Source organism: Castor canadensis, chromosome 1 (genome assembly GCF_047511655.1).
Source record: "Castor canadensis chromosome 1, mCasCan1.hap1v2, whole genome shotgun sequence".
Lineage (NCBI taxonomy): Eukaryota > Metazoa > Chordata > Mammalia > Rodentia > Castoridae > Castor > Castor canadensis.
The window spans coordinates 44,591,488-44,606,600 of NC_133386.1; the positions used below are offsets into that span (position 1 = coordinate 44,591,488).

Sequence of the window (15,113 nt, forward strand, 5' to 3'; positions counted from 1 at the left end):
TTAGCTCTGACAGTGATAAACCATTGGTAAATTAGAACAATCCTTTCCAATGAAGTTTTTTTTTTCATTTATGTGCTGAGAATAGATTATTTTTACAGTAATAGTGATGTGGCTCCTGTTTGTTAATTCTCTTCTTGAGCAAACATAAATATTTGAAATAACTTAAAATAAGTTTTCAAAAGTTACTGCCTTAGACAAAGGAGTCCTGTGGTTTCTTTGGCAAATGAGCAGATAGCGAAAGTCAGTGAAAAGTTATTCGTATGGAGATCTTTTTTCTAAGAATTAGAAGAAAATTTATATTTACCTTTTTTGATGGTACGTGGGTTGAACTCAGGGCCTCATGCTTGCTAAGCAGATGCTCTACCACTTGAGCCACTCTCTTGGCCCTTTTTTTGTGTTGGTTATTTTCAGGATAGGGTCCCACTATTTGCCTGCTGGCTTCAAGCCTCCATCCTCCTAATTTCTGCCTCCTGACTAGCTAGAATTACAGGTGTGAGCCTCGGGCACCTGACTGAAAATTAATATTTTTGAAATATTTGAGTAAACGAGATGGGGTGAATACAGGGTGATATTGTCAGAGAAAAAGTGTAGCACTATGTAATGATAGATTTTAAAAACATGAGGGAAATACATCCATCCTTCATATGGTATATATTTTGACTATTTGAGCAATTTAATGACTTATTTGAAAACAAAGGGCGACAAAGTCTTACTGAGTTTATCACCAATTATTTTGGTCCTGGGGGCCAATGTAAAGACAGTGATAAGTAAATAATTTCTGATTTTAATATGAGTTTACTTCAATATGAGGGTTAATTTTAGGTGTTCTAAAACTGGTTTGTTTGATTATACAAACAGGTAATTAGAGTAAAGAGAAAAATCAAGGGTAATATAGAACCAGTTTTTTAAACATCTAGAGGAAACTTTCTTTTTAAGGGAAGAGTAGTAAGAAACAAATAGAAATGATGGAAAATATTGAGCTTTTTGACCTTTAGACTTTAATCTTGTTTGACTTTACCCACAGCTTTTTAACTTTATGAGTAACTGTGTTATAAAGCAAAATAAAGTGAATGTTTTCTTGTATTTTCATACAATGATCACAAAGACCCTCCACCTCACTTCTTTTCTATTGGTAAATATGGTGAGAATGCTAATTTTAAATAGAACAAGTGCGTTTGAATAAGTACATTTGAGATTACCCTATTGTTCAAAATGTGTTTTAGTTTCAAAGTTGGATGAAGGATGGATGTATTTCCCTCAGGTTTTTGAAATCTGTCATCATATAGTGCTATGCTTTGTCTGTGGCCATATCACCCTGTATTCACCCTATCTTGTTTACTCAATCCTTAACGTATTTTGTGGTAGAATATTATACTTTTAAAATGTGTTAAAAGGTAAAATGTTATAGGAAGCACTTACCTGAGGTTAAGAAATGTCATTAATTCATTGCCTGGAGCTTTTAATTTGCTTCTTCATAGTTGATGCATTGCTATAAGGTGTTTAGTGATGTCATAATGTCAGTGGTAATAACTGGTAAGATTTTACAACAAATAAGGTTTTCTGCTGTGATTCTGGATTAGATGGCCCTAAGAGCACTCTGATAAGAATGAAATATAACTCTTTAGCCTAAACACAACTGGACATGTTTTTTCATGATAGGCATTGGAGTGTGAGTGGTGAATCTTAACTGTAGTGATGACTTTTGTGAAGTGAACTTGATTAATAATTGGAATTGATCACTTCTTGGCTTGAATGAAACTAATAGATTAATCTGAGGCCGGACAATAAATGGTGAGTTGATAACTCCTATTGTCATGTTGTAAATATTTATGTATGTAGTGAATAGAAAGGTTTTAAAGAGTCTTGAGTTTTTTGGTCTGGAAGGAAAATGTGTATGTGAAGATGAAATTTGAAGTCTTCTAGATAGTATCTTACTGAGTTACAACTTAATTAGTTTCCATGAATTGTGCATTAAAAAAAGTGTGATCATCCAGATAACTTTTAATCTCAACATAATAATTATTATTACTACTTTAGGGATTTTCAAATTTTATGCTTTAATATTTTTAGAACACTAAAATTAAAAAAAATCCTAAAAGCAATTTATTGTGTAAGGTCACTTATTTTAAGAATGGGAATGATTAGCATAAAAAGAATACCAAATTACTTTTCATACCAATATTTAATTTATTTATTCATTTATTTATTTGTGGGATTGGGGTTTGAACTCAAGGCTTCAATGTTTGCAAAGCAGGCATTCTACCATTTGAACCATGCCTCCCGTCCTCATACTGTTGCTGTTAAGTAAGGTGCTTGTTACCTTAGTAAATGTTTGTGGATTATTGTTAATAAATATTAATTGTATATCAGTCATTGTACTAGTAGACATACAGGAATACGTCATTGAATAAGAAAGGAAAGGTCCCTGCTCCAAGGGAGCTTATATTCTAGTTGGGAGGAGACGGTCTGTGAGTAAACACATAAGATAGTTCAACAAGAATTAAATACTAGGGAAGAAAAGGAAACTGGGTGAGGTGGCAGAGCATGGGCAGAGCTACTTTGGGTAATCTGGTCAGTGAAGGCCTCTCTGAGGAGGTAACATTGTGTTGAGGTGTCAATGATGAGAAGGTGCCAGACACAAAGGGAGGAGTGTAATCTCCTATGTGGAAATGAGTTTGGAGAGTTTCAGGAGTGTCAAAGTCCAATGAGTCTAGAGCTGAGTGGGTAGGAATGTGAGGTGAGGAAGGCCTGATCATAACGTAAGGTATTGTAAGGAATGGATTTTATTGTGTGTGTAAGGAAGCTACCTCTGAAAGGGCAGGGGAGATGACTGCTCTTTCTTTCAGTTTGTCTTTCTGAACCTCGTTACTTCGCTTAATATGAGCTCCAGTTACATTCATTTTCCTGCAAATGACATAATTTCATTTTTCTTTATGTCTGAATAATGTATGGTGTGTATATCACATTTTCTTTATCCATTTATTGGTTGGTTGGCACTTTTGGCTATTGTGAACAGAGCTGCAATAAACATTGGTATGTAGGTATCTTTCTTATATTGATTTACCCTTCTTTGGATATGCTCAAGAGTGAGTGGTATGGTAGAGTCGTAAGGTAGGTCTATTTTTAGTTTTTTGAGGAGCCTCCATATTGACTTCCACAGTGGTTGCACAAATTTACATTCTCAAAAACAGTATTGAGGGTTGCTTTCCTGCCCTCCCCCATCCTAATCAGCATTTGTTGTTTTTTTTCTTGATGATGGCAAATCTGACTGGGGTGAGATGGAATTTTTGGTGTAGTTTTGGTTTACGTTTTCTTTATGGTTAAGGATATTGAACACTGCTTCATGTATTAGCCATTTGTATTTCTTCCTAGAACTGTCTATTCAGTTTATTTGTTCATTTACTAACTGAATTACTCTGTTTAGTTTTTTGCGTTCTTTGTATATTCTGGGTTTTAATCATTTATCTGTTAATAGCTAGCAGAGAGTTTTATCCATTCTGTGGGTTGTCTTTTGAGTCTGGTAACTTTCTTTTGATGTGCAGAATCTTTTTAATTTGATTCAGTCCTATTTGTCAACTCTTGTTCTTATTTCCTGGGCATTTGGAGTTCTATGCAGAAAACAATTACTTATGTCTATATCTTCTGAAGTTTTCCTTTAGTAGCCTCAATGTTTCAAGTCTTACATTAAGATTTTAGATCCAGTTAGAGTTGTTCTTTGTACAGGGTGAGAGTTAGGGGTCAATTTCAGTCTTCTGCACATAAGGTAGCCATTAAATTTTTCATTTAAATGTATTTAAATGTATATTTCTTATGTTCCTAACTATCAGAAAAACAAAGGGTTATTGAGAAATAATTAGTCTATTCTGTCCTTTGAGGTCAGTGCCTATATAAATAAAGGTAGCCTTCATAGGTTGTAACAACTTTGTTTTTCAAGACAGTTTATTTTTCTTGGTAGTACTGAGGCTTGAACTCAGGGCTTCCTGTTTATGAATTAGGTACTCTATTATTTGAGCCACAGGTCTAGCTCTTTTTGCTTGGGTTATTCTGGAGACAAGGTTTTGCTTTTTGCCCAGACTGGCTGGATTACTATCTTCCTATTGTAAATTTGTTGCTGTCATTGGGATGATAGGTGTGCCACCATGCTATTGGTTGAGTTGGGGTTTTGCTAGCTATTTGTCTGTCTGGCTTGGAACTGCAATCCTTTCAATCTCAGCCTTCTAGCCAGTGGCTGGTTGGGAAGTTTATTTTCATCAGGATGTGTATTTTCTTTTGTATATTGATGATTCTAATTAGTTTTGGAATACTTTACTATCATGAAGAGTATTTTCTCTGTAAGGTGATGTTATGTGAAATAGTTATATCTTAAGACAAAGGCAGACCCCTCAGGAGTACCACTTAGTGTACTGCCTTAAACTTACAGTGCTTTTATTAGCAATCTCATTAGTTTTTACTGTGCCTCATTTTTTTCTGTCTTCTATACAGAAAAGGTAGCTTATTAAAAATTAAATATATGGTCCTAATTTTGAGTAGCTAATTCTTTGAATAGGAGTTTTACGTAACCAGAATATAGGGATCTCTGGCCCTTACATACACTAAAATCAATAGGCATGTCATTTTTTCTTAGAATGAAATAGTCTTGTCTATGTTGATCATTATAATAATGTTTCTGTATTCCTTATTATATGTTCGAAGTACTTGGTGAATATTTATTGGTTTCAGTTCATACTTATGTGAAATTGAACTCTACTTATTAAGGCAATTTTAACTGCAGCCTGAACCACTGTGGCTTACGGCCATTGTTATAGTAGAATTGAAAGTAAGGAAGTTCACAATCATATGTGAAGAATCTATTTTTTTGTGGTCATAGTTTAAAAATTATTTGCAATAACTAATAAAAAGGAACTTCCACCAGCTTTCTCTTTTGTATTTATGTACTTAAGTTTTATTCTTTTTTAATTGGGAAATAATAATTGCATGAATTTATGGGGTACATCAAGATGTTTTGATCTATTATATAATAGTAGAAAGATTTGATTTAAGGTAATTAAATACTCATTTACTTACCAAATTTTTTGTGATAAAATGTTAAAAATCTATTTTTAGCAAATTTTGACATATGTAATACATTATTATTACTGTGGTCCCTGTCACATATAATAGGTCACTAAAGCTTATTCTAGTCTAACCAAAGCATTGTTCCTTTTGATCAACATCACTCTTTTCCCTCTCTCCCCCTTTTATATTTAGAAAGCCACAACTACTAGTTACTGATTATTTAAAATTTTGATTAATCCTTACATGCAAGAAAGCCAGTAAGCACACTGAGCTAGATTTTAATGTTATTTTCTGATTAATTAGTGTGTTTATGCAAACAAGTACACTTATTAATTTGATGCTACTAACGTTATTTTAACTGAGTGGGATTGTCTTCAAGGACTACTTTAATTACAAATCTAAAATCCGATCTTCTTTTATTCTTGGTTCTTATTTTCCTCTGACCTAGAATTTTACCTCTAGTTAAAAACCTCATATTTCATGTCTGTGCTGATCTTTGGGTCTCTTTAGGATGGGAGGAGCATAGCCTCTTAGTGCTCCTCCATTTTTTTTGCTATCTGTTGTTTGACTACTTTTTGATAGATACATTATGATTGCTCCTTCATAAAGGATTTTTTTTTTGCATTACTGGGATTTGAACACAGGGCTTTGTTCTTGTGAGACAGGTGCTCTGCCACTTATGCTTCTTGAGCTACTACTCCTGCCCTTTTTACTTTGTTTATTTTGGAGATAGGGTCTTGATTTTTGCCCAGGCCTGACTGAACTACATTACTGCTCTTTTACACTTTCCGCTGTTGCTGGAATGACAGGCACATGACACTGCACCCAGCTATTGGGTAAGATGGGGATCTTGTGAACTCCCTGCCTGGACTGGCCTCGAACTTTGATCTTTCCGATCTTAGACTCCCAAGTAGCTAAGATTTTCAGGCCTGAGCCACCAGTGTCCAGCACATTTTAACATTTTTGAACTATATGTGAATGCATCATCTTGTCATTCATGGTATCATTTAATTGTCACTCTTTTTTTTTAGTGGTATATAAAAATCATATACCTTAAAATTATTTTTTCATGTTTTAAAGTGTGTGCATCCTGTTGACTCCCAGTGTGCCCTGTCATATTGGGGGCTTCCTTTGAAAAGTGTCATTTTGGGTGTGGTGACATATATCTCAAATCTCAGTTATGTGGGAGGTGGAGTCAGGAGTATAACTAACCCAGCAAGTCTCTATCTTGAAAACAAAATAAAAACAAAAGTGCTGGAGGTATAACTCAAGTGGTAGAGTGCTTGCCCAGAAAGCAGGACGCCTGGGTTCAGCCCCAGTATTGCAAAAAACCAGAACCAAAAAACAACCACCAAAGAAATCCCAGACATCATCTTTACATTTTGAGGGAATATTGCTATTTTTTCAGGTAAAATGTTAGATGACTATCAGATCTGAGTGTCATTTTTTTCCTCTTGTAAAGGGAATGACGAAGGGTCCACAAGAGGCATCGTCTTGGCTTTTTTTTTTTTAATTTTACTTATGTTTTCAATATTATCTTCAGGTTTTTTCATTTCATGTTTCTTTGCAGTAATATTTTTAAGCCACTAATCTGTTTTGTGAAGCTTAATCTGCTTAACCAGGCACAAACTGCCATGCATTGCAATGTACAGAAGTTAGTGCAAGAGTTGTGTTCTCGCCAAGCCCTTTGTGTAGAAAAACTCTCTTCTTACCCCAGTTTACCTCACATATGTGTCATGATGTTCTGATAGTTCAAGTGAGGATGCCAGTGTTAATCTCTGTTAAGTATTAGTAAATTATAACGTATTACTTTTTCTTGAAGATCATTCTAACATTAAATAGAAGTTCCAATATTTTCTTTGTAGCCTTCTGGTAGATTTCCTATTGGAGACCATAGAGGTAGACAACTTCTGTGCTTGATAACCTGGAATACAGAGTTTAAAAAAGTGGTCTTGGCTGGATATGGTAGTGCACTTCTACCATAGGCGAGGCTGGGCTGGACTCTGCCTCAAAAACAAACAAAAAAAAGAGTAGATACTGAATTTATGCTCTAAAGGAGATAATGTAACAGTTGTAGTGTATATGCCCTTGATTTAATAGAGAGAGGAGGGTGTTGTATGTCAGGAACAGAGAATTAAGTTGTATGGTATTTAGCTGATTTTTTCTTCTGACTATTAAAGTTACATGCTCAATAAAAACTTGACTGTACAAAAAGGCCTAAAGAGAAGGTAAGCCTTTCTGTCTTTCCTTCTTACCAGTCTTCCAATTTTTACAGTTTTTAGTCTGAACTCTGTGTCTGACACATCTTAAATAACTTTATGTATTTTTCACAGCATCCCTATGAGGATAGGCACTATACATTTTTTTCTCCTGTTACATAAGAAACTGAGGCACAGAAAGGCTAAGTGATTTATTTGAGGTCTCATTATTAGTAAGAGGTAGTATGGACTTGAACACAGGTAAGCTTATTTCACACTCCATATCCTTTCTCACTAAGCAGAACTTTTAATTCTGTGTATAAGAGAAAATTAAAACTACTGAAGTAATTTACCATAGAAATAAGCAGTATTGGGATGGAGTGGAGGATGGGATGAAGAATTTAAATACCATGATAGTATAATGTTTTTGCCATCTTAGCTATAAATTGTAGCACAAGATTTTCTATTTTTTTGCTCTCTGGCTATTATTAGAATATTTTTTACGTGGTTTAATGTTCTATTTTATGTGTATGTGCATGTGACTATGTCTTTTTGACCTATTGAAGACTGTTTCTTCATATTTATTAGGAATTTTGGTCATCAGCTCTTCAAACTATCTAAAATTACTTTTTAAAAGCTGCTTTGATAAATATTTACTGGTCTTTAAATAGATACTTAAATGCATACAGGCTCAACGGATAGTTTAAAATATCTTGGATTTTAAAATAGACAACAACCTCCAAACAGAACCCTTGTTTTTAATTCTTCTTCTAAAGGGAAGGATATTTTTGTAGCTCTAATTGCTAGGCTTCCAAAATTCTAATTTTATTCAATGAACATTTATTGGGTACCCACTGGTAATAAATGACTACATTTATCAAGACCCTGTCTAAGTGTGCAGCTCTGTGCTAGGTACTGGACACTTAAAAAACATGTTGTCTTGTACTTTTCCCTATTTGGTGAGGGAGGAAAAAGTTGTGTACATGTGGGTTAAAATACTGTAGTAAATGCTGTGATGTAATTTTGAATAATATGTTGGAAATGAAACAAGAATGCCTGATGGAGGAATCAGGGAAGACAGAGCAAGTTAGGCCTGTCTCTTACTCTTCCGGGTAATAGTTTGGAGTCCTGAAAGAGCCTGATCTGTTTGGAGGCTCTGATTAGGTAAGTGTGCCGAGATTCTTGAGTTTTTAGGAGAGCTGGATGAGGGAGGTAGCTGCTAGAATGGGCTAGAAAATGAGGTTTCTAGCTGGTGAAGAACTTTGGCAAACATGAAGAGTTTGAGTTTTGTTTAACATGCTGTAAGGAACTTATAAACTATGTAAGCAAGACAGTGACATAAACACTTCATTCTAAGAAGATAATTCTTAGGGTAGAGGCTGGTTTGGGTAGAGTTACTCTAGCTAGAGAATAACTTCCAGAAGATCATTGCAGATCATCTAGCCAAAAAAGTATGTTCTCTGTGAGAGTGGCGGTAGGGAGTAGCTAATCCAGTTAAGCTGAAATAGAATGAAGAGTTTCAGAGACTGACTAAATGTATGGGTTATTTGTTGTAGTCTCTGGATTTCTTTCTTTGTAAGTAGGTCATACATTGATTTCTGTTGATATGTAGAACTGAAATAGTTGAAAGTTACTGCCTGAACTTTGTGCCAAAGTACTTTGTACTTAACATTTCAGGAATGTTGAAATATAACATATTTGCAATCTATGTGATAAAAGTGTAAATGTGTGTGGTATTTTGTTCTGTTCTATTTTATTTAAAAATGTTGGTCTCTTAAGTTGATTTTAAGACCTGCTAATTGGTAGTAACTTGCATTTTGAAAGACATTGCAATTTGTATTTATGATTTATATTATATATTCTTGCTGTGTTTTTATTTTCTTCTGACTTAGAGAAGTATTCAGTGAGAAAATTAGTTGTTTGCTTCTAATTGCAGTTACAGCTATTTTCCTATGTTTGTGGAAGATTGGCTGCTGTAGTTTTGCTTCAAAATCTTTAGAAGGAAGCTAAAATAGGTTATTTTTTTCACTTGGTGCTGATCTTCCTATATTTCCAGTGTGAGAATATTAATTATTATTATTACCTTTATTATTTTGTGGCACTGGGGTTTGAACTCGGTTTTGTGCTTGCAAGGGTGGTGTTCTGCCACTTGAGCCATGCACCCCAGCCGTGAGAAATATTATTTTTAGATATCTCTTCCCTGCACATTCAGTGTTCTACTTCAAAGAGTTGAAACTGGTATTGAAAAATGTACATACTGCTTTCGAAGAGTAGCTCAGTATGGTTCTAGAGATCTTTGCTGTTCTTACAGGAATGCTTCTGTCTTTGTTTTAGAGAGAACAATTTTACTGTCATCCAATTGCTTTAATGGATGACAATACCTTGTAGGTAAGCCTTTATTGCCAGAGATCACTGAGGCTTAACTTTTTTTTGGGGGGGGGGCGTTGTTGGGGTTTGAACTCATGACTTTGTACTTGCTAGACAGGTACTCTACTGCTTGAGCCACACCTCCAGCCTTTTTTGTTCTGGTTATTTTGGAGATAGGGTCTTACTTTTCGCCCAGGCTGGCCTGGACCAGGATTCTCCTATTTTATGTTTCTTGCTGTAGCTGGGATGTCAGGCATGAATAACCACACCCAGCTTTTTTTCTTTGAGATGGAGGTCTCTTGAAGTCCCTTCCATCCTTCTTCCCTCTTTCTTCCCTCCCCCAGGCTTGCCTTGAATTGCAGTCCTTCACATCTCAGCCTCTCGTGTAGTTTGGGATGACAGGTGTATACCACTGCACCCAGCTATTTGGTTGAGGTGGGGTCTTGCCCAGGCTGGTCTCCAACTATGATGCTCTCAGTCTCAGCCTCCCAAGTAGGTAGGATTACAGGTGTGAGCCCCCAGTGCCTGGCTCTTTTTTTTTTCTTTTAAAATACATAGCACATGTCTAGAGATGGAGTCTTCCTATTTAAGTAGCATAGTCTTGGGTGAGAAATTTTTCCATAGTAAATCACCTGCTAAACATATTTCACATGTATGTCTTACTGCTTTGTGATTTTTGGATTGACGTGTCTGGAGACAAGACATTTGCTGACACTATGAATTTATTCAGTCTGAACTAAAAGATTAGAATGCTGTTTTATTCATGATGTTTGTTAACTATCTTCAGTGTTCAGGGCACATAACATATATTGGGTCTTCTTTTTAAAGTAGCTATATTTAAAGGTTAAAATAAATGAGTTCAGGCTGGAGGAGATTAACTTACACAAAATGCTTTTATCATCTTGTTTATGATACTTTCATGAATACATTAAATATCTTAATGATTTAAAAGCATATGATGGTGTTCTGGATGGACATTGAGTGTTCTTCACCGACTGATCCAGTGATTTGTCTGTTGTGATTGGGCTTGATGGCTGCCTCCTTCCTCTAGTGCTCTTGTGATGAGGAACAAGGAGGACCATCACACTGATCTTATATCAAGGTGTATGTGTAGAGCCTTCTACAGCTTTAAAAGGCTTCAGCATTTTTTCTTTTCCTGAATGAAGTTAATTTTGATGTTATTGAATTAAACTGGAAGCTCTATCAACCAAAAGTAAGAAATAACTTTTTCCAAGGTTCTTACTTGGAATTCATACATTTTTTCCATTTTTTTGTATATATAGTATTTTGTGTACACTCATGTATAATTTTGCATTTTTAAACATTTATAAAAGTTGTAGTAGTTTGATTTATATGTTAAAATATATCCATTTTATTCCAAATAAGGACAACCAAGGTTGCATTCCCGTTCCAGGAGTTTAATGAAGTGGTGCTTAATGATAAATTTATTAGGTTTATTGGTGGTTGTTAAGCATTTTCAAAGAATTAAATACATTTTCTGATTATCAAAATAAACTATAAAAATTAAAGGAAAATAAAAGCACGAAGGTGAAAGAAATCACCAGGAGTCCTACCATCTAGAGAAAATACTGGCAGTATTTTGTTGTGTTTCTTTTCAGTTCCTTTGTGCGTACACTCTGTTTGAATCTTTACTATATGCTGTCCACAGCTCTAAGATAAGGGCTGGAACCCAGGGCTTTGCCCTTAATGAGTATTGTAACAACTTAGAATTCAGTTTGATGTGGTGGTTTCTAAGGTAGAGATAGGAAAGAAGAGTTCAGAGAATTCTTATAGTATAAAATTTGAAGTTGTGATCTTCCTATATATCAAATTTTGTACCTAGTTATTTAGACTTGACATTGTAAGCATTTCAGTTTTAGATCATCTTTAACATTATTTAATGGTCAATATCCTCTTCCTTTCCTCCTTTGGAGTTTATTTTGAATTGTCCTTCATTGGAAATAATATTTAAGGGACAGCCTTTTGTTTAGACCTCCGCTCCCCCAAATGTTGCATTATTTCTTCAAGAGTAGGATCAACTGAAGGAGTATAACCCACTTATAGCCATGGTATAACTTTGCCTGTTAGCTCTTTCAAAGGTTTCTTTTTTGTAATGAACAACTTAACATTTCCTTTAGCACTGAGTATATATGGGTATGTTATAGAAATGTTGTTTTATTCTTTGGTAGGCTGATTGCTGAAAAATAACATGTCTTATCAATTTGATATTACTCATTTACCAGTGAGTTTCTTTCTTTTTTAAGTTATAATTCTTCATCCATCTGTGTTATTCTCTTTGGAATTTGCCCTTCTGCTTTGTCTGTGGTCTTGTTTCTGTTTTTGAAGTTTTGCTTAAGCTTTTTATAATTATACATTAATATTTTATTGCCATATTGTCAAGTATTTTTAATGTTTACTGTTAATTTTTTACCCATACTGAGATTTTGAACCCATGGCCTCACACTTGCCAGGCAATTGTTCTACCACTTGAGCCACGCCTCCAGTGTCTTTTTTTCTTTCTTACTTTAGTTATTTTTCAGATAGGGTTTTGCATTTTTGCTCATAGCCAGCCTTAGAAGGTCATATTCCTATTTATGGCCTACCACATAGCTGGGCTTATAAGCATTTGCCACCACATACAGCCTATTTGTTGAGATGGTGGTCTCACTAACTTTTTGCTAGGGCTGTTCTCATACCACAGTCCTCTTGAGAGCTTGTTTGGAGGTTCTAGCAGGGGAGCGCAACTACTTGTATACACTTGGCTGAAGAATGGTCCTCCTTTATTGAGAATGGTCGTCCTCTTCAACCTAGCATGCAGCTTCGGGAGGGACGCACACAGAACAGTGAGGGAGGAAGGGGACACCCGGCTAGCCAGCCAGATCAGCCCAATCAACCCTGGCAGTCAGTGGGGTGACAGATGTTGCGGCCAGATTGCCCTTACATCCTACAACCACAATCCTCTTGATCCTCACCTGTGCAGCTGGGATGACAGGTGCTCATCATCATGCCCGGCTATCAACAGGGCCTCACTTTTTGCCCTGGCTGCAGTCTTCCACATTTCTGCCTCCCAAGTAGCTGGGATTATAAATGTGAACTTCCATGAGTGGTGTTTGCTTTAAAACTTTTAATATATAGATAACAGTTTGGTGACTTCAAATATTACATGAGTTTCTTATTTTTGTGTCCTTCCATAAAAGTCATCAGTACAAACTTACAAGGTGGCAAGGCCACCGAAAGAAATTCTGACTCCATTTTCTTGAATTGCTAAGTTAGTAGGCTCTAGTATATTCAGACAGTCCCTAATTTATTATGTCTTAATATTTTTCAACTTTTTTTTTTAGAAACCACAGTACCTTTCTTTAATAAATCTGTCCATCTATGTAGCCTGCATGAAGTCATCTTCTTTGCTCTGTGTAATTTGCCCATTTATAGCTTTACAAGTAGTCATGAAATAGTCTCGTTCTTCATTGCTGGGTAGGGGCACAATATCAAACCTTTTTTTTTTAAGTTTGATTTTTTGATTTTATTGTTTTTACATGGCATGAAGATGATGCATATGCAGTAGAAACTGTACTTCAGATTTTGATCTTTTCTTGAGGGTGCAGCTCTCATACAGCCTTGTAAATTATAATGGGAACCAACTGATACAAAACAGTATACTATGTAGCTAAGCTATGATATTTGCTAGGGTAGGTGTATTAAATTATTGTAACTGAATGTAAACCCATTCAATGTAAACCCATTTTATGATGGGTTTATCAGGATGTCATCCCTTCATTAAGTCAAGGAGCACATATATTTTTCTGTGACTCAAAGATAGAATTTAGAGTTTCTAGAGGGTGGAGTGCTAGCATATCTTAGACCGTGTTTTTTGTCATTTCTTTTAGATAGCTTTTGGGTAGGAGCTAGGTACCAGATAGCTGAGATTGTACTCATTTGCTTGGGAGATCTTTGAATAGGTGCCATGATGAATAGGTGATATTGGGATACTTTTAGGGAAATTGAGGACTCTGGCTAGAACTTGCTCAGTTACCCTATAATTGTGTTAGGGTTCTCCCAAGAAATAGAGCCAATAGGAGATAAGGATGAGGAGTTGGCTCATGAGATTGTGATGGCTGACAAGATTTGTGGGGTGACTTGGCAAGTTGGAGACCTAAATTTGCTGATGGTACAATTTTTATCTTAAGGCTGGTAGGCTCAACACCCAGGAACAGACTATGTTTCAGTTCAAGTCTGAATGTAGGAAAAAAACAGTGCTTTAAAGGCTGTGAAGCAGGAAAAATTCTCTTTCTGGTGGATAGACAGCTTTTTTGTTATATTTAGGCCTTCAACTGAGTGGATAAATCCCATCCACATCATGAAGGATAGTCTGTTTTACTCAGTTTACCAATTTAAATGTTACTCTCATCCAAGAACACTTGATAAAAAAAAATGTTCATCTAAATACCTGGGCACCCTATGGCCCAAGCAAGTTGACATATAAAATTAACCATACTCATATTTGACACTGTCCGAGAGTTACCTACCATACAAGATGAACTGAGATAATTTTTTTTTTTCTGGAAAAAGAAATCTCAGTTGTTGTTTGTCTTTGTAATTCTTACAAAAAGCTCAGAAAGGCTTTCATGAACTGGCATATTCTGAACAGTGTGACTTGCTGGTATGTATTCTAGGGTGATAAAATAAAGCCTTTCTTACAAATAAAGGAATGAATTAACATGCTGATTGGAATTATTCATAAATCAATTAAATTTTAGAGAATATTTTCCAATTAGAATGATTTTTTTTTAAACACTAGATAAGGGATCTGCAAGCTACATACAGCTCATGGGTCATATCTGGCATGCTACCTATTTTTGTAAATAATGTTTTATTGTAACACACCCACACTCATTCTGTTGGATACAGCTAATTTACCTTATTGTGGCAGAGTTGGGTATAGGTTGGGTATTGTGGTAGAGTTGAGTACAGAGTAGAGATAGATTCAAAGACCCGCAGAACTGATACTACTTACTGTCTTGCCCTTTACAGCAAATTTTGATGAGTCATTCTTCCTGACAATAGTTAATTATACAAGACTAATGATTGAAGATATTCCTAGCTTCTGATAAGATCACCAAAGTGTTAGTATATATAATTAGTATATACAATGTGTTTTCCCTCCATTTCTGGTTGTATGTGTGTATATGTGTGGGGCAGAGAGAGAGAGAAAGAGAGAGAGAAAGAAAGAAAGGGAAACAGAAAGGGAGGAGGAGAGAAAAAGAACAGAGAAAAAGATTGATTATGTCTTGTTAATCTGCAAATAGTTTCTTTCCTTGGCCAAGATTTGTCAATAGTAAAATGAGGGGGAGGACTCGGGTGTGCAACTCAAGTAAAGCACTTGCTTAGCAAGCCTGAGCCACTGACTTCAGTCTTCAGAAGCACCAATAAATAGGGTTGGGGATTTAGCTCAGTGCAAGAATGCTTGCCTAGCAAGTATAAGGCCCTGAGTTC

The 15,113-nt window shown here is 35.5% G+C and overlaps 1 protein-coding gene across 5 annotated transcripts in view; it reads left to right on the forward strand.

Moving 5' to 3' along the window:
- Cep85l (centrosomal protein 85L) overlaps window positions 1-15,113 on the forward strand; it is a 167,358-nt gene that overhangs the window by 53,060 nt on the left and 99,185 nt on the right. The window lies entirely within an intron of this gene.